This window comes from Schistocerca piceifrons, chromosome 6 (genome assembly GCF_021461385.2).
Source record: "Schistocerca piceifrons isolate TAMUIC-IGC-003096 chromosome 6, iqSchPice1.1, whole genome shotgun sequence".
Lineage (NCBI taxonomy): Eukaryota > Metazoa > Arthropoda > Insecta > Orthoptera > Acrididae > Schistocerca > Schistocerca piceifrons.
The window spans coordinates 171,593,123-171,612,135 of NC_060143.1; the positions used below are offsets into that span (position 1 = coordinate 171,593,123).

General features: G+C 41.6%; 1 long non-coding RNA gene across 1 annotated transcript in view; it reads right to left on the bottom strand.

Moving 5' to 3' along the window:
* LOC124802408 overlaps window positions 1-9,071 on the bottom strand; it is a 38,336-nt gene extending 29,265 nt beyond the window's left edge. The window contains exons 1-2 of the long non-coding RNA XR_007017116.1: window positions 8,962-9,071; window positions 8,766-8,866 (exon numbers count right to left, since the gene is read on the bottom strand). This is a non-coding gene — a long non-coding RNA (uncharacterized LOC124802408). The remainder of the gene's footprint in view (window positions 1-8,765; window positions 8,867-8,961) is intronic.
* Window positions 9,072-19,013: the final 9,942 nt, after the last annotated feature.

The following is a 19,013-nucleotide window of genomic DNA, read 5'->3' on the forward strand; positions in this document are numbered from 1 at the left end:
AAGAAACTTATTTGCCATCTGTCGATCGCTGTTTTTATTATTTCAACCCGACCAGTCTCGGGCATTATTGCCCATTTTCCGTTCATTTCTCGTATTCAACAGCCCTAGCAGAACTACCAGTTTCACTGACAGTTAAGAATGGTTACTCTGTATCTGAAGAATGGTGACGGTATCCCAAAGTAGTCAGTTTGAAATAATTAAAACAGTGGTAGACATAAGGGAAATAAATCTATTTTCAAAAAATTACGTACTTTCGCAGAATGACAGGACAAGATACAACATAGGTGTTGCATCCTTGGAATTGGACTGAGCTGTAGTGACAAACGAATAATCTACATTTAAGATAATTCTCATTTATTGTTCCGTCTTAGTTTTCACTGAGGATCATCTACAGATCTAAAACGAAGTAAGACTGAATATGTACCATCTAATATTTTACTTAAGATAGGTCTCTTTTATTGCTCCGTCTCAGGTTAAAATTTTTAATTAGATTATATGTTTCGATCACTCAGGATCATCTTCAGATATAAAAAAAAGTAAAAATAAATATGTACCATCTAACATTTTACAATAATTAGAAAAGAAAAGAACTGTACGTGAATGTAGGATTTACCTAAGCAGCAGCTTTATACAATTTTTGTTTTTATTACTTCCAGAATAAGAAATTACGGTTTTATACTTTCAAAATATCTTAAGATACTAATTCAACTTTCCCTATATTATTTACACTTTTATATTCTTCTGTTTTATCTCCCTTTTACCATTTTACGTATCCATTCTGGCATTTGGACTGAAGGTTTTTTACGTGACTTACTTTTTGTAATTTTAGTGTAAGACCCTCTCTCGTTAAATACAAAGCGTCCCTGACACTATCCACTCCTCCGCTTCCCTAGCCTTGTTTTCTCGCTCTCAATCCTCCTCGCTCTACTTTATAATTTTATTATTTTATATCGTTTAAATTTTCATACCCTTCCTCCGCTTCCCTAGCCTTGTTTTCTCGCTCTCAATCCCCCTCGCTCTACTTTATAATTTTACTATTTTATATCATTTAAATTTTCATACCCTTTGTTCAATACTCTTAACGAGAATTGTAACACAATTGTAAGTTCTGTAGTTTTAGCACGACTTCTCTTGTTAAACTCATGACATTTCCACCACATCCATCCTGTTTCCTTTCCTGCCACCCAATCAGTCTCATTCCATTTTTCCTTCACCCCACCTCAAAAATAAACCTGTTTAACACCAACTGAAAAACAGTCCTCTGTTAGGCAGGGTGGATAGGCTGTGCACGCAGCTACTTAAGTAAATTCTGCATTTATCTGCAATATTTTCTTTTCTACTTATTGTAAAATATTAGATGGTACATATTTAGTTTTATTTTTTTCCGGTCTGGGGATGATTCTGAATGATCGAACAATGTAATGAAAGCTATGCAACTGAGACGAAACAATAAATGAGAATTATCTTACGTATCAATGCAGTTGCTGAATCTCTCAAGACGAATATGTCGGTTATAGTGAAAACACTACAACATGTGTGAAGCCAACTGTGAGCAATAAAATTGCGAGGCAAAGGAAAACAAATACATCGTAAGCAGGTTTTCATGTTATTGGCACTCTTGTTTACTTTACCGAGCGACATGGAAACAGGACTCATATTCTTGATGCCGGCCGAAGTGGCCGTGCGGTTAAAGGCGCTGCAGTCTGGAACCGCAAGACCGCTACGGTCGCAGGTTCGAATCCTGCCTCGGGCATGGATGTTTATGATGTCCTTAGGTTAGTTAGGTTTAACTAGTTCTACGTTCTAGGGGACTAATGACCTCAGCAGTTGAGTCCCATAGTGCTCAGAGCCATTTGAACCATATTCTTGATGACAGCAATTAAAATCCGCCCTTGGCCATCCAGATTTACGTTTCCCGTAATTTCCTTTAATCGCTCAATGCAAACGCCGGGATGGTTCCTTTGAAAGGATATGGATTTCCTTCCCCGTCCTTAACAAAGAAATCCGAGCTAGAGCTCCGTCTCTATGACTCCGTAGTGGACTGGACGTTAAACTCTGATTTTCCTTCCTTTTATTTACCAAGAAGCAGTCGAGGAAGCGAAAAAAGTAAGTTATAAGAAGAAATGAAACAGACACCAACGCTAGGGTTCGTAGCCATAAAAACCCTTCTGGATGGATGTAAAAAAGACTTAGAAGAGCTACCTTACAATGAATACGACTTACGGACAAATAAAGTAAAGACGACAGCGATGAGGAACATCATATAAGAGAAAAGAAGCTTAGTATCAGAATTGGTAACGATGTAGTTGTGAAAGTAGTTAAGCTATTCTTCTTGGTATAAAGCATAAATACACATGATGGCCGTAGTGAGGATGATATCAGAAGTGGACTCACTCTTTCTTCAGGAACAGATTTCTTGTGATATTACATACTGATACGCAAATGAAAAGGTGTTCCTAGAAATGAACGAGGGGTGTTTAGTTAAGTAGTGCAACACTTCTTTTCTGAAAATACTTTGTCTTTTATTAGGATTCCAATATACCACATTATTCCCCATTCGTTTGGCTTCAAAAGTTGTTTTTCGAAATAATCTCCGTTCACTATGGCGGCCTTACACCAACTTAATGAGCCGGCCGGTGTGACTGTGCTGTTCTAGGCGCTTCAGTCTGGAACCGCGTGACCGCTAGGGTCGCAGGTTCGAATCCTGCCTCGGGCAGTTAGGTTTAATTAGTTCTAAGTTCTGGGGGCCTGATGACCACAGATGTTAAGTCCCATAGTGCTCAGAGCCATTTGAACCATTTGAACCAACTTAATGAGAGGTCCGGTATGCCTGTTTAATACCACTCTATGGCTGGTGTCGCATCAAACGACTTGCTGCATCAATAGCCTCCCCAGCGTCTACGTCTACGTGCTGCTTAACGCAGACTGTATCCTTCGTTGGGCCAAACAGGTGGAAGTCTTACGTTAGGTGACGGAGAACCCAGCGGACATACGGCTTTGAGTACCCAAAGTAGTGGACGAGCGAGTCAGCACTGTCATCAGAGAAGTCCAGTTGTGCAGCGAAATGTTGGACTATGATTCGCCGATCACCTCGCGGGTAGTGTCAACACTTTCCATCACTGCAGGAATCACAGTTGTGTGCGGCCGGACAGTATGCGGGAGGTCGGACAGGTTTGCACCACCTTGTTACTATGATAGCAGACACCTCACCCAACAATTTACCCTAATTTTGTTCACTTCCAGATCTCCGTAGACATTTTGGAAGCGCATATGAACATATGCCAGAAGAAAGTCCAGGACAGCTCTCTTCCTGAAACGCACCTCCTTTACAGACGTCAATTAGAAGGTTATCTATAGCACCGTCATCTATCGGAACTTCATGAAACTATAGGGTCTGGAGCGAAAATATTCCACGACGTCCTACAATAAATTCTCAATTTTTCAACCGTAATTGACGATAAAGTAAATGTGCTGATTTAGTTATTGAACGCCTCTCGTATATTTTGGAACTGGAAAGTAGACCACTGCGAATCCAAACAAGAACATCAAAGCAGATGGAGTATGATGCTGTCGACGATTGTTACAAACTGACATATGAAGTGAAAAACGAAAAGTTACTGAAAAGGGAAAATGGATGTCGTGTGACTAGGGCCTCCCGTTGGGTAGGCCGTTCGCCCGGTGCAAGTTTTTTGATTTGGCGCAACTTCGGCAATGGGGATGGAATAATAATGATTAGGACAACACAACACGCAGTCTCTGAGCGAAGAAAATCTCCGCCCCAGCCGGGAATCGAACCCGGGCCCTTAGGATCGACATTCTGTCGCGCTGACCACTCAGCTACCGGGGGCGGACGATTGAGACAAAGATCGAAATATATAAAACGTATTTTAGAAGACTTTGGTGCGGTAGAGACGAAAAAGCGAATCTAAAATCAGAAGATAGAAACAAACAGACAGACAACAGAAGTTGCATTCAGAGGTCATTTACATGGTGTTAAAAATTCTGAGATGTGGTAGTACAGACCAAAAGACAAAATTGTTCTTTAAAGAATGGCTCTAAAATGCATACCTAAAGATGTATGAGCACTTGTTCATTTTCGCTATCTTGGAACGTGTCTGTTCTACTGAACAAATGCTTATAGCTCGCAAAGTACGCATTTTAGAGAATTGTGCTTACTGGACATTTTTTCCTGTTTTGGTCCATGCTACCACCTCTCAAAGTATGGAATGCTTTTTTTTTTTTAATCCCTGTATATTATTTATTGGCTGTATTGGAAGATACTTACGCCATTCTCAACTGCCCATATCACTCCTTAACCGACGGCTGCGTTATTATGCTGCGTACTAGAGGACTATACTAAGATGCCTGAGATGATGTATGTTCTTATCATGTACTGACATAGACATTGGCTGAGAGGTAATATGGGCTGCTGAGAACGGCGTGAGTGTTGAAACCAGTCTAGCCAGTCGTTCTTCTTTTTCTTGGCCTTAGCTCGTGTCGTCATGGATTTGGCACGCCAATCTGTATTTCGCAATGTTAATGGTAAAGGGTTTCCAGATGGTCGTCCTGTAGCCCTTCGACCCTAGGACTTAATTTCTGTACCCCATATTTTTGCATCTAGTGTTGTCCCAAGACAAAGTGTGAGAACAGTTTCGAAATGTTTGTGAATCGTAAAACTCAGATGGGACAAGGGAACCAGCCCAGCGTTCACCTAGTCGGATGTGGAAAACCGCCTAAGATCGATATCCAGGCAGGCCGGCAGACTGGTCCATTCAGTTAATCCGCCAGACCGATACAACCCAGTGCCGGTGCGCCTCCTCGAATACCACAAGCGGCGGGCTAAGGCGCGTGGCTGCCCTATAGGGTCTGACAAGTCTAGCCAATAAACGATGTGTTCAGTATTAACTGTGGATCTGTTTAGTCAAATTTAGCATGATCACTGATGCTCATCAATAAGGCAGATGTGAATAAATGGAATAAAGCGTCAAATCTGTTATAAGGCCGATGAGTCAAAAACTGGCACAACCAAAGAAAGAAGGGAAACTTATGTTTCAGTTTCGGACAGTTGTTGAGGTTACAAAAGTATCAGTTACTCATGTTGAATACGCCCCTTCGGTATATGTCTGGAGAGATTTAAGTTGCCTAAGGAAACCCCTGTTTAGGCTTATTTGCTAACTACTTCAAAGCTCATCAGCCCTAAGGCAATAACACTATTAGATGGAGTGAAAAGATATCTCAAGCATCTTTGTTTTCCCCTTTTTTACCCGGCATCTAGCTGCATTTTGTCAACATTCATTGTTACAGTAAAACATGAGTCTGATTACCTTGGTTGAGCGTTGTCCATTATGCAAGAAAATGCACACGAATTATCCACTTTCCTTCAGTATGACATATTTCATTAACAATACAATATACTTTCAGAGAAAATTGTGAGTTGGTACGTTACTCGTTATCGAAAGGTAAGTGTTATGTAGAGGAATAGTTCTAGCCTCTATATGCGAGGGTGACGTGGAAATGGGACCAACGTGACACAGAAATAATGAAGAGACGGTACCCGTTCTACCGTATTTGGTGAAGTTGAATATTTAAAAGAATTTTACTACAGGAAATGAGAACTATTTAATAATAACACAGTAGTAATAGAAAACAGGTAGTCAATTGCCAACTACTTCAGCATGTTTCTTCTAATATGAATGTAACTGTTTCCTAAGCAACTGAGCATTTTCTGTTCCTTGTCAAGAAAATATCCAGAAACTGCACCGATAATTTAATCTCGTATGTCCTACAAAACAGCTAATAATTCTTCAAAATTCTTAAATGAGTTTCTTTATGGTTCACAGGAATAAGGTAAATAAACGGTGTGGAAAAAATTTCACGATATAACCCTGTTTAATACCCAAATAGTTTCTTTTTTGTTTGTAACTGTCGGAACGTTTATTCACTGAAAGTTTATTCTCTGATGTGAAGCAGTGTGTAAGGATTTATATATCAAAATTTATCGCTGACACAATTCTAACATGATTCCGAATGTAACTGACCAGGTTTCATTACGAATTGTAGAATCTTCTTACATAATACCAGCTCATCGTTAAGAATCCAACAAGAGTGAAAAAACTACAAATTTTAGATTCCACCAGTACAGATCAATTGAAAAAGTCGATTTAATGGGTGTGGTTTCCTGAGCGTCATTTCGAGGCACAACAGCTAATATCAGTTTTGATATTAATAGAACAACAACAGGCACGAAAATATGGTCTCTGCATAATTATTTCATATTTTTGTTTATATTTTGTATTTAATTTTTATTCACACATATTTAGATTCCACCAGTACAGATCGATTGTAAGAAAGCGATGTAAAGGGTACAGTTTGATAAGTGTCATATCGAAGCACCAACAACTGCCATAATAGATCACATTATTTTTCAATTAGTTTTGATAGTAACAGGACACCAGCAGTCACAAAAACTTTTATGATCTTCGTACACTTGTATGGCTATAATCATAGCATTCTAAAATCCTTGGCGTTGATTCAGTTTAATTGCAAAACGAAGTGATCCTTCACAGCAGACGTTACTCATTCAGAATAACTTTCAATAAAAGTTTACACAGTGTGGGAAGTCACCTACTGACAAAGTTTCAGTTTCGTAGATTTCGTTACTATTTTAAGGTAGAAAATATTGCAAGCACTACCAGCCCAAAATATACAAGAATATGAGTATTTAATTTCTCATTATTTTGAGATTTATAATGATTGTTCATAGAAGTATGTGCAAAGTGTTCTGTACATTTGGACCCACATTTCATGTGCGTGGATTAATTCCATACTCATCGAAAAAATTCATATTTGTTGATATCAGTCGCCTAATGTGGAGTGTTATAAACTATCAGGGTGTCTTTTCCTATCAGTGCTCTATCAGTCATGTCTGATCCCTTTATCACAAACCCAAGCAGAAGATTGTTTGACTCCAGCTAAAATTTTTTATAATATCTCTGGTGCCGTACAACTGTAGATGTACGGGTGTTTCAGAAATTGCTTGCGTGTGGAACCGCAGCTCTTGCTAGCGACGTGCTGTGCTCTGCTGTGCGAGAGAAAACGTTGTGACACATCGAGAAAAGGTAAACAGATGTGATAAAAAGGGTGCAGCTGAGAAGGCAAGAGAAGAAACGTGTGGTGCCAGTGAGGCGAGGTGCGGGTGGTGGCATGGAGTGGTGCAGTCGGTGGTCTGGGATGGTGCCAGGCACACGCAGGTGCTGTCGTGGTGAAGTGCTGTCATCCTGGTGCGGTGCCAGAAAAGCCATGCACCCCGGAAACGGAGCGTTTCTTCATGTCGCCCAATTTGGGCGGGAAACTGTTCGGTGTGAGTGGCTCTGTGTGTCAATGAAGTAGTAATCTTCACGACTTAATGTTGCTTGCTGTGCTTATCGCTCTGGAAAAGCACTAGCGTCATCAGACGGTAAGCATCAATTCACACTGGCATTTCAAAAGCTTCGTCTCTAAATATTACGCTTCATTTATTGGAATTATGCCAAGTGTCCCTCCTCACCGTAGGCGGAGTGTTGTCGTGACAACTCACACGTGTCTTTTGACATGCCAGATAACTCGTAATACAATTAGAAACAGTCGGGAAAGCGAATTCAATTGCTTAAAACTCGATCGGCCATGACTAAACTACAACTGGCATTGCACTCCTTGATTCCGATGACACTCTGTGTCCACATAGCGAAACAGTAACCTTCCGACCCAGTTAATAAACATATACTTTATTTATGACAGTAATCTTCATGTTAAGCATCTGCTAACCATAGGTCACAGTAAGAAGAAATAACAAATAACAGTTTAGATGCTAGACGCAACTAGTGTATAAGGAGGGACAAGAGCTTATACTAGAAATGAAGTACAATGATGGACGACCATTTAGAGTAAATGCAAAAATCTTATATTCAAATCACACAGGCCACCCCACGCGATTTGGTCTCAAATATCACTTTCTGCTACAAAAAATAGAAAATACTACGTGACACTTCATAACACGTGTTGAAGAACTTTACACGTTCATATCGCATGAACAGCGCCAAAGTGTCACTAAAACTGGGCGTAATATTGTGAACTGTAAACACGTATACGCGTAAACGATAATTTCTTGGCATCGTATAGGCCACTGCTAGCAACTGCTCCGAAAGTTATCATTTGTCTCAATTTTAAAGACAAAAAGGAACAATTTGCAGCAAATGTATACGATTCTGGCAACAAAACTGTGCTCTAGTTGCACTGTATTACTAAAACACGTCATGTTGTGAACTGCGAACATGTGTCATTCACACGAGTACTATAATTTCTTGGCACCAAGCATGCCATTATCTGCAAATGCTCCGAAAATTAATCACTTTAACCGTTTTGAAAAACACGGTGGGACACTTTGCAGAAAATGTGCGCGACTGTGACAGCAAATCCGTTCCCCATAGTTACTTTCAAACAGGCGAGAGTGTCGCCAGCTGTGGCTAGCTCGCCATTTCCCATTCACAAGTGGAGCCAACGGCCCGCCTCCCATTCAAGCTTCGTGCTGTAGGGGACTTAAAGACAAGTTACACACATGTACATACACACAAGACACTACCCAGTGCTGCATATATCTGGCAATGCATAAGTTACATGAGTTGTAAAATGTGCTTCTGTGGTTAATTGAGAAGGAAAAGACAAGAGAAATACTGTGAGAATGTTGCGTGAGAAAATTTGTGGCAAGCAGAATTTAAGTGGTTACTCACGGCTCTGCAACGAACTAGGCCTTTACACAGGTATCACAGTCAGATGACCTCGGTCGAACAGCAGACGAATGTAGCAGGCTGGTTGGCTTGTGCAGTAGTAACTGTGGGCGAATTAGCGAAGCTCAGGTATATTTACGCATTGTTATTCCCTAGGTGGTGGGAGATGAAGCGAAGGTTTTGCGGTAAGGGGACTCACCTCAGGGGATCAGGCAGTCGTGCCGCAGAGGAGAGAACAGCTGAACGGCTAGGCGCAGACGGAAGCTGGACGCTAGGAGCGACGAGTAGGCGCACACAGGTTGGCGGCCGGGAGCGACACTCTATTTATAGGCGCGCGCCCAGCCGGCCACCCACTCGTTCTGAATGAAACCCGCGGTCGGTGGAGGGGAGGCGCGCGCCCATTGGACGGTGCCGTGCCGCCCGCCGAGCGTCCCTCCCCCCCACCCCACTCCCCACCCGCGACCGCGCTGACGTAGCGGGAGCGCCTCGGGCGTCCCGCCGCCGCGCGACTTCCAAATCAGGGGGCGGTATTGATCGGCGCCGGTTCCAGAAAGGGTTTTACTACGCGCCATGGCGGAGGTGGCGGGGGCGGCGGAGGCGGCGGCTGGGCGGCTCCCATTCACAGCCAGCGCCAGGCCAGCGCGGCCCGGCTGCTAGTCCCGGTTCGCCGGTCTCCACCACCTGTCGCCAGCCGCCACTAATGAAGCGTCCACATGCCTCCCTGTTCCGGCGGATGCGGTTTGCAGATAATGGCTGCTTGAGACGATGAGGGCTGTATGTGCCACCTTGAAAGGGGCCCTCTAAGTTATTATTGCTGTTGAAATTCTGAGCATTAAACCCAAACGATCTGTTTCGTGTTTCTAGATATTGATACTTTGACTGCTGACCATATAAACATTGCCATTCCTTTGAGAACCTGTCATTTTTATAGATTTTCGATATTTTGTATTAAGAAAATTCCCAGACATTTATCTGTGATACTAAACTTTTATGAAATCTTGAAACTACGTCTCCTGTGTTACATATTTCCTTCTGCTTTGAAAGTTTAGTTTTTATAGCATTTTAAGGATTGTTGATTTTTGTAAGGATAAGTAAAAATTCTTAAAAAGTAGTAATTCTTAATAACCATTCTTGTCCAGATAATCATCTATTACACGTTCAATAATTGAAAACTAACATCCTAATTATAGATTACCTTCCATGTAGCGGTTGTTCACTAGTTCCACTGGTAAATTTTCTCTTCACTTGCAGTTTATCCTGATGCTCGGTTAGCTGAGCATGTGTTGTATATCCTCTGGATCCGTCTTCAATTGATAGAGGCATTACTCTGTTGTGTTGCTGCCTCGAAGGTAGTGTCTTCACACATTGGTAATGCTGCATATAATGCATTAATGAATTAAAAACAAGCCCACTCCTACCACAGTAGTACAAGTTTATATGCCAACTAGCTCTGCAGATGATGAAGAAATTGAAGAAATGTATGATGAAATAAAAGAAATTATTCGGATGGTGAAGGGAGATGAAAATTTAATAGTCATGGGTGACTGGAATTCGTCAGTAGGAAAAGGGAGAGAAGGAAACGTAGTAGGTTAATATGGATTGGGGGTAAGAAACGAAAGAGGAAGCAGCCTGGTAGAGTTTTGCACAGAGCACAACCTAATCATAGCTAACACTTGGTTCAGGAATCGTAAAAGAAGATTGTATTCATGGAAGAAGCCTGGCGATACTGACAGGTTTCAGATATATTATATAACGGTAAGACAGAGATTTAGGAAACAGGATTTGAATTGTAAGACATTTCCAGGGGCAGATGTGGACTCTGACCACAATCTATTGGTTATGAACTGTAGATTGAAACTGATGAAACTGCAAAAAGGCGGGAATTTAAGGAGATGGGACCTGGCTAAACTGAAAGAGCCAGAGGTTGTACAAAGTCTCAGGGAGAGCATAAGGGAACAATTGACAAGAATGGGGGAAAGAAACACAGTAGAAGAAGAATGGGTAGCTTTGAGGGATGAAGTGGAGCAGGCAGCAGAGGAGCAAGTAGGTAAAAAGACGAGGGCTAGTAGAAATCCTTGGGTAACAGAAGAAATATTGAATTTAATTGAAGAAAGGAGAAAATATAAAAATGCAGTAAATGAAGCAGGCAAAACGGAATACAAACATCTCAAAAATGAGATCGACAGGAAGTGCAAAATGGCTAAGCGGGCATGGCTAGAGGACAAATGTAAGGATGTAGAGGCTTATCTCACTAGAGGTAAGATAGATACTGCCTACAGGAAAATTAAAGAGACCTTTGGAGAAAAGAGAGCCACTTGTATAAATATCAAGAGCTCAGATGGAAACCCAGTTCTAAGCAAAGAAGGGAAAGCAGAAAGGTGGAAGGAGTATATAGAGGGTCTATACAAGGGCGATGTACTTGAGGACAATTTTGTGGAAATGGAAGAGGATGTAGATGAAGATGAAATGGGTGATAGGATACTGTGTGAAGAGTTTGACAGAGCACTGAAAGACCTGAGTCGAAACAAGGCCCTGGGAGTATACAACATTCCATTAGAACTACTGACGGCCTTGGGAGAGCCAGTCCAGACAAAACTCTAGCATCTGGTGAGCAAGATGTATGAGACAGGCGAAATACCCTCAGACTTCAAGAAGAATATAATAATTCCAATCCCAAAGAAAGCAGGTGTTGACAGATGTCAAAATTACCAAACTATCAGTTTAATAAGTCACAGCTGCAAAAACCTGACACGAATTCTTTACAGACGAATGCAAAAACTAGTAGAAGCCGACCTCGCGGAAGATCAGTTTGGATTCCGTAGAAATATTGGAACACGTGAGGCAATACTGACCCTACGATTTATCTTAGAAGCTAGATTAAGGAAAGGGAAACCTACATTCCTAGCATTTGTAGACTTAGAGAAAGCTTTTGAGGATGTTGACTGGAATACTCTCTTTCAAATTCTGAAGGTGGCAGGAGTAAAATACAGGGAGCGAAAAGCTATTTACAATTTGTACAGAAACCAGACGGCAGTTATAAGAGTCGAGGGACACTAAAGGGAAGCAGTGGTTGGGAAGGGAGTGAGACAGGGTTGTAGCCTCTCCCCGATGTTGTTCAATCTGTATATTGAGCAAGCAGTAAAGGAAACAAAAGAAATATTCGGAGTAGGTATTAAAATCCATGGAAAAGAAATAAAAACTTTATGGTTCGCCGATGACATTGTAATTCTGTCAGAGACAGCGAAGGACTTGGAAGAGCAGTTGAACGGAATGGATAGTGTCTTGAAAGGAGGATATAAGATGAACATGAACAAAAGCAAAACGAGGATCATGGAATGTAGTCGAGTTAACTCGGATGATGCTCAGGGAATTAGATTAGGAAATGAGACACTTAAAGTAGTAAAGGAGTTTTGCTATTTGGGGAGCAAAATAACTGATAATGGTCGAAGTAGAGAGGATATAAAATGTAGACTGGCAATGGCAAGGAAAGCGTTTCTGAAGAAGAGAAATTTGTTAACATCGAGTATATATAGATTTAAGTGTCAGGAAGTCGTTTCTGAAAGTATTTGTATGGAGTGTAGCCATGTATGGAAGTGAAGCATGGACGATAAATAGTTTGGACAAGAAGAGAATAGAAGCTTTCGAAATGTGGTGCTACAGAAGAATGCTGAAGATTAGATGGGTAGATCACAGAACTAATGAGGAGGTACTGAATAGGATTGGGGAGAAGAGAAGTTTGTGGCACAACTTGACTAGAAGAAGGGATCGGTTGGTAGGACATGTTCTGAGGCATCAAGGGATCACCAGTTTAGTATTCGAGGGCAGCGTGGAGGGAAAAAATCGTAGAGGGAGACCAAGGGATGAATACACTAAGCAGATTCAGAAGGACGTAGGTTGCAGTAGGTACTGCGAGACTACAAGGGCCCTGTATATTGACTTTATTGTTTCCATGACTGTGGCAGGTAATAAATGTTTGTGGTGATATCAGGGGCTTTGGGGAATGCTTCGGATAAAAACCTAAACTCCGTCTGAAGAGGCTATAAAGGCCCAACGGTACCGACCGGGCTCCGTGTCACACTCAGTGCACAAGCGTCACTGGATGCAGATACGGAGGGGCATGTGGTCAGCACACCACTCTCCCGGCCGTTTTGTCAGATTAGGAGAGTAGAGCTGCCACTTCTGAATCAAGTAGCGCCTCAGTTTGCCTCACAAGGGCTGAGTGCAGCCCGCTTGCAAACAGCGCTCGGCAGACCGGATGGTGACCCGTCCAAGTTTAGCAAACAGAGCACAGCATGTTGTCATCAATGGAGAGACGTCTACAGACGTTAAAGTAACCTCTGGCGTGCCACAGGGGAGTGTCATGGGACCATTGCTTTTCACAACATATATAAATGACTTAGTAGATAGTGTCGGAAGTTCCATGCGGCTTTTCGCGGATGATGCTGTAGTATACAGAGAAGTTGCAGCATTAGAAAATTGTAGCGAGATGCACGAAGATCTGCAGCGGATAGGCACTTGGTGCAGGGAGTGGCACCTGACCGTTAACATAGACAAATGTAATGTATTGCGAATACATAGAAAGAAGGATCCTTTATTGTATGATTATATGATAGCGGAACATACACTGGTAGCAGTTACTTCTGTAAAATATCTGGGAGTATGCGTGCGGAACGATTTGAAGTGGAATGATCATATAAAATTAATTGTTGGTAAGGCGGGTACCAGGTTGAGATTCATTGGGAGAGTGCTTAGAAAATGTAGTCCATCAACAAAGGAGGTGGCTTACAAAACACTCGTTCGACCTATACTTGAGTATTGCTCATCAGTGTGGGATCCGTACCAGATCGGTCTGACGGAGGAGATAGAGAAGATCCAAAGAAGAGCGGCGCGTTTCGTCACAGGGTTATTTGGTAACCGTGATAGCGTTACGGAGATGTTTAATAAACTCAAGTGGCAGACTCTGCAAGAGAGGCGCTCTGCATCGCGGTGTAGCTTGCTCGCCAGGTTTCGAGAGGGTGCGTTTCTGGATGAGGTATCGAATATATTGCTTCCCCCTACTTATACCTCCCGAGATCACGAATGTAAAATTAGAGAGATTAGAGCGCGCACGGAGGCTTTCAGACAGTCGTTCTTCCCGCGAACCATACGCGACTGGAACAGGAAAGGGAGGTAATGACAGTGGCACGTAAAGTGCCCTCCGCCACGCACCGTTGGGTGGCTTGCGGAGTATCAATGTAGATGTAGATGTAGAAGTGCTAGGCCAGCCCGACAGCGATAACTTTGGTGATCTGTGGTGTTACCACAGTGGAAAGGCCGTTGACAATACTTGGGATGTGAAGTTCAAATTTCGTGAATCTGTTCTGTCCCTCTGGTTGGCTCCAGGTGGCGTAGCTTGTCAACTGATTCAAATTGTCTTTGTATGCTTTTCTTGATGTATAATGCATCCTTCGCAAAACAGATCTGTGAACCCAGTGTGGCAATCTAACCAACACTGCATGTTCAACCCAGACTTCAAAATACAAGCTGATAGTCTCATTATCGCTTTTAGCCACAGTCAGTCTTAATTCAAAGTTCATACACACAATAATTAATGAAATCGAGACCAAGAATCACATACACTGTGCGAGACAGTGCAATTAGAACATTCGCCCACATTTCATGCAACTGACTCATCAAATCTGTTCTTACTGCGTTCTCTACTGCTGTCTTCCGGGTAACTGCTCTCTTAACTGTAGTTTTCTTTGTTGGGAACTCTGTCCACGCTCTCTGTCTTAAAAAACATTCAGAGACAACGTTCAAGGCCGGCTCCGAACTACTGGTGTCTAGAATACAAAAGAGTCGTAATTCATATCCTAAGTATCTCTTGGGTGTCCTGCTTCCTTAGAAGAATGTGTCTCCTTCTCTCTTTCTCTTTCTCTCTCTCTCTCTGTTTCTCAAAACTAAATGGTTCAAATGGCTCTGAGCACTATGGGACTTAACATCCATGGTCATCAGTCTCCTAGAACTTAGAACTATTTAAACCTAACTAACCTACGGACATCACACAACACCCAGTAATCACGAGGCAGAGAAAATCCCTGACCCCTCCGGGAATCGAACCCGGGAACCCGGGCGCGGGAAGCGAGAACGCTACCGCACGACCACGAGCTGCGGAATTTCTCAAAACTAATGTAGTGAGTGCAGGATAGCTTCTCACTACGCACAGTGCTACCAGGGCTACTATTTTAGTCAGTTTCTATATCTAGCCTCACTCGTACTTGGAATGTATGTCCTGGGGTCAACAGTCACAAATTCTACACGTGCATTGCGATACTATCAGTTCTAGTTGGAACCGCATACCATCCCCAGTTGTAACTGCTATGTGTGGACTCACAACCTCTCTGATTACTGCTTGGCTGTGTCTTACAGTTTCCTTGCAGTCAATAGCGTGGTTAACCAGTGGTGCGACAGGTGCTCTTTCCCCATTAATGCGATCGCAACCCAGTTGCTGTAGTAAATACGGGAACGTGTGCACTTCGTCCGCTCACTGCTCGGTGAACATTGACTCCCACTGAGTACACTGAGATTTGGTTGTCAGCATATCTAGATGAGCTCTTACGGATAATTTGGAGCATCGAGGTATTGAATCCTGTTAATCATTTCCTAGAAGTAATGTATATGGTTGATGAAGCAGGATTCGCTTTATGATTCTAACATTAGGATGCTTTATTTCTCGGGTAAAAATACGTGTTTAATGTCTTGACCGCCCACCAGTCACTCAAGAGAACACGAATCCTTGCTGTCGATTCGTCACGTAAGTACCTTCACGCAAAATTCATTTTGAGCAGCTGGATCAAGACATTGGCTAAGCGACATCCAACTGCGTGAGCCATATAACCAGATGTGCATCAGTTATTTGTTCATGGAAAAGAGGGTACTTTGGGGCTGCCACAAAATGACAGTGCGTCTCTACCTTATCAATTTCCATTGGGGCTGTCTCATCGTTTGTTTTATTCTTTGCTGGCTCTCCTCGGAGCTGACATAGACGTGTCGTCAGATCCTCAAAGTCTTCATTCCACCCTTCTTTTGTTCCAAAGTGATATTCGGTATTATTACCATTACTCTCTATAGACCATTGATGGTCCGTGACCTGCCAAAGCACATACAGTTCCTCCTGGTACTTCTTATTAGTCTCGGCTTGTGCCTGTTCAAAATTCGGCAGCGACTGATTTTCGGGGATGTGTCCTACCGTAACATGACAAGTGCGGTCTGATCCTTCCACCGCAAGTAACAATAAACGCTCCACTGCTGTGGTCGGTTATTATAATTGGTTCGACACCTCCTATACGATTCCGTTGCTTCAGAATTTCATCATGTTGCATGACTTGTTAAAAGACATTACACAGCAGCGCCGTTTGTTCTTTAGTATCCTAGCTGACTACCCCACACAGCTCTATTGGATCGAATGGCAAAGTACCGCTACTTGCGACTAATTTTCCCACAGACGCGATAAGCTAACGTTCTATATTCTCAATGAACGTCGATCGGTTTACAGTCACATCGTCTAGTTTACTGCACACGCTTTCACGCCATTGTTCGATCGTCTCTAATCTAGTTCATACATTTCCAATTTGTCGTTTACTCTCTTCAGTACATGCATCAATTTTTAATTCTTTGAGCTTCGATTTTTTCACATAATGTACTACTATTGTTTTGCACTGCTGATCTTAGCTATAAGTTCTGCATCTCTAATTGCTGGAAAATAAGATTTTGGAAAGCAGACAAACCACAACTGGATGTGGAATGCGAGTCTGCATCTGGAATAGTTTCCTCGGTCGCAGGTTTTGGTACCTCAAGCGCCACCTGAATTTCTGGCGCAGCCAGAACGTTCACCACGTTAAGGCTGCATCCTTCTGTGTGATTCTCCAAGGGCAACGCATCTGCCCCACTATCGCTGAAGACCCCGACCACATTAGCAGAACGTTTTCGTCCCTGAAATATTTCGTCCTTCACTTTTGTTGCCCTTACCTGGCGTGCAAACACTTCTTCACCGTTCGTTTGAGATAATTGTTAGGTCAAGGATGTAGGTTATTGACACATGTCAAATTGCACGAAACAGTAACACACGTATCTAAGATGAATTTAAAAAAACTATGTTATACTCATTGGTATTCATAGGCAGCAGCTATATCACACTATCTCACGCGCATGCACATACTAGCCACAAGAAAAGCCATACTACTCAAAAATTAATTAAAAAATAAATTAAAATAAAAACCGTGAAAGGTGTTGTCAGATAAAGTATTGAAACCTCCACTTTACTCTCGATATGTTGGCGAAAATACACGTTTAAACACGGAGGTACTCATAAAACATCACCCGAAATTGTGCCAAACGTATTCTCTAATTTCGAGCAATTAGTTCATGAGCCCACTCGAAGAGTAAATGGTTGTGAAAACACACTTATCCTCTGAGCAACAAATAATCCTGAGCTAATAACTAACATCAGAACGGATACAGGGATCGGGGAACCCAGGTTTGTCGTAGGGAGATTGAATATCGTAGCTGCCAAATCTTCCGAAAATAAAGGAAAAATATATCTATTCAGGAAAGCAGATAAAAATTCGCTTCCTGAGACAGTCTCCACACCTTCCAAACTATATAAGTGGATTAGATTAGATTAGTACTTGTTCCATAGATCATGAATACGACACTTCGTAATGATGTGGAACGTGTCAGGTTAATAAAAGGTGTCTTTACAAGAAATTAGATTAGACAAAATATTACATGACACTCAATATTTTTAACTTTCTTGTGGGGTTTGGGAAATTACCCACTTACTATATCCAAAAATTCATCTAATGAGTAGAAGGAGTTGCCATTAAGAAATTATTTTAATTTCCTTTTAAATGCTATATGACTATCTGTCAGATTTTTGATGCTATTAGGTAAGTGACCTAAGACTTTTGTGGCATCATAATTTACCCCCTTCTGAGCCTTGAGTAGTGAAGATCATCCTTTCTCCTAGTGTTGTAGCCATGTACACTGCTATTACTTCTGAATTCTTTCGGATTGTTAATAACAAATTTCATAAGTGAATATATATATTATGAGGCTACAGTGAAGATTTCTAGCTCTTTAAATAAGTGTCTGCAGGATTATCTTGGATGAGCTCCAGAAATTGTTCTGATTACACGCTTTTGTGTAATGAACACTCTTTTACTCAAGGATGAGTTACCCCAGAATATCATGTCATACGAAAGCAGAGAATGAAAATAGGCGTGGTAAGCTAATTTACTGAGATGCATATCGCCAAAATTTTCAATGACCCTAACAGCATAAGTAGCTGAACTCAAACGTTTCAGCAGATCCTCAGTGTGTTTTTTCCAGTTCAACCCCTCATCAATGCAAACACCTAGAAATTTTGAATATTCTACCTTAGCTACCGATTTCTTATAGAAGTCTATATTTATTAATGGGGTCATTCCATTTACTGTGTGGAACTGTATATACTGTGTTTTGTCAAAGTTTAATGAGACCCCATTTGCAGAGAATCACTTAATGATTTTCTGAAAAACATCGTTTACAATTTCACCAGTTAATTCTTGTCTGTTGGGTGTGATAGCTATACTTGTATCATCGGCAAAAAGTACCAGCTTCGCATCTTCGTGAATATAGAACCGCAAGTCATTAATATATATTAAGAACAGCTGAGGACCCTAGAGTGAACCTTGCGGCACCCCATTCTTGATTGTTCCCCAGTTTGAGAAAGCACCAGTTTTTTTGCATATTATGTGAACTGTTTATTTCAACTTTCTGCACTCTTCTGGTTAGGTATGATTTAAACCATTTGAGCACTGTCCCATTCATACCACAGTACTTGAGCTTATCTAGAAGTATTCCATGATTTACACATTCAAAATCCTTTGATAGATCACAAAAAATACCAACGTGTGACTTCCGGATACTCAGAGCATTTAATATTTCATTATTGAAAGTATATATAGCATTTTCCCTTGAAAAACCCTTCTGAAAACCAAACTGACATTTTGTTAAAACTTTATTTTTACAATGGTGTTAAGCTACTCTACAATACATTACTTTTTAAAAATTTTTGGATAAGGCAGTCAGAAGAGAGATTGGGCAGTAGTTGTTGAAATCAGACGTATCCCCTTTTTTATGCAGTGGTTTAACAATGGCATACTTCAGTCTATCTGGGAAAATACCCTGCTTCAGAGAGCTATTACATATGCGGCTAAGAATCCCACAGAT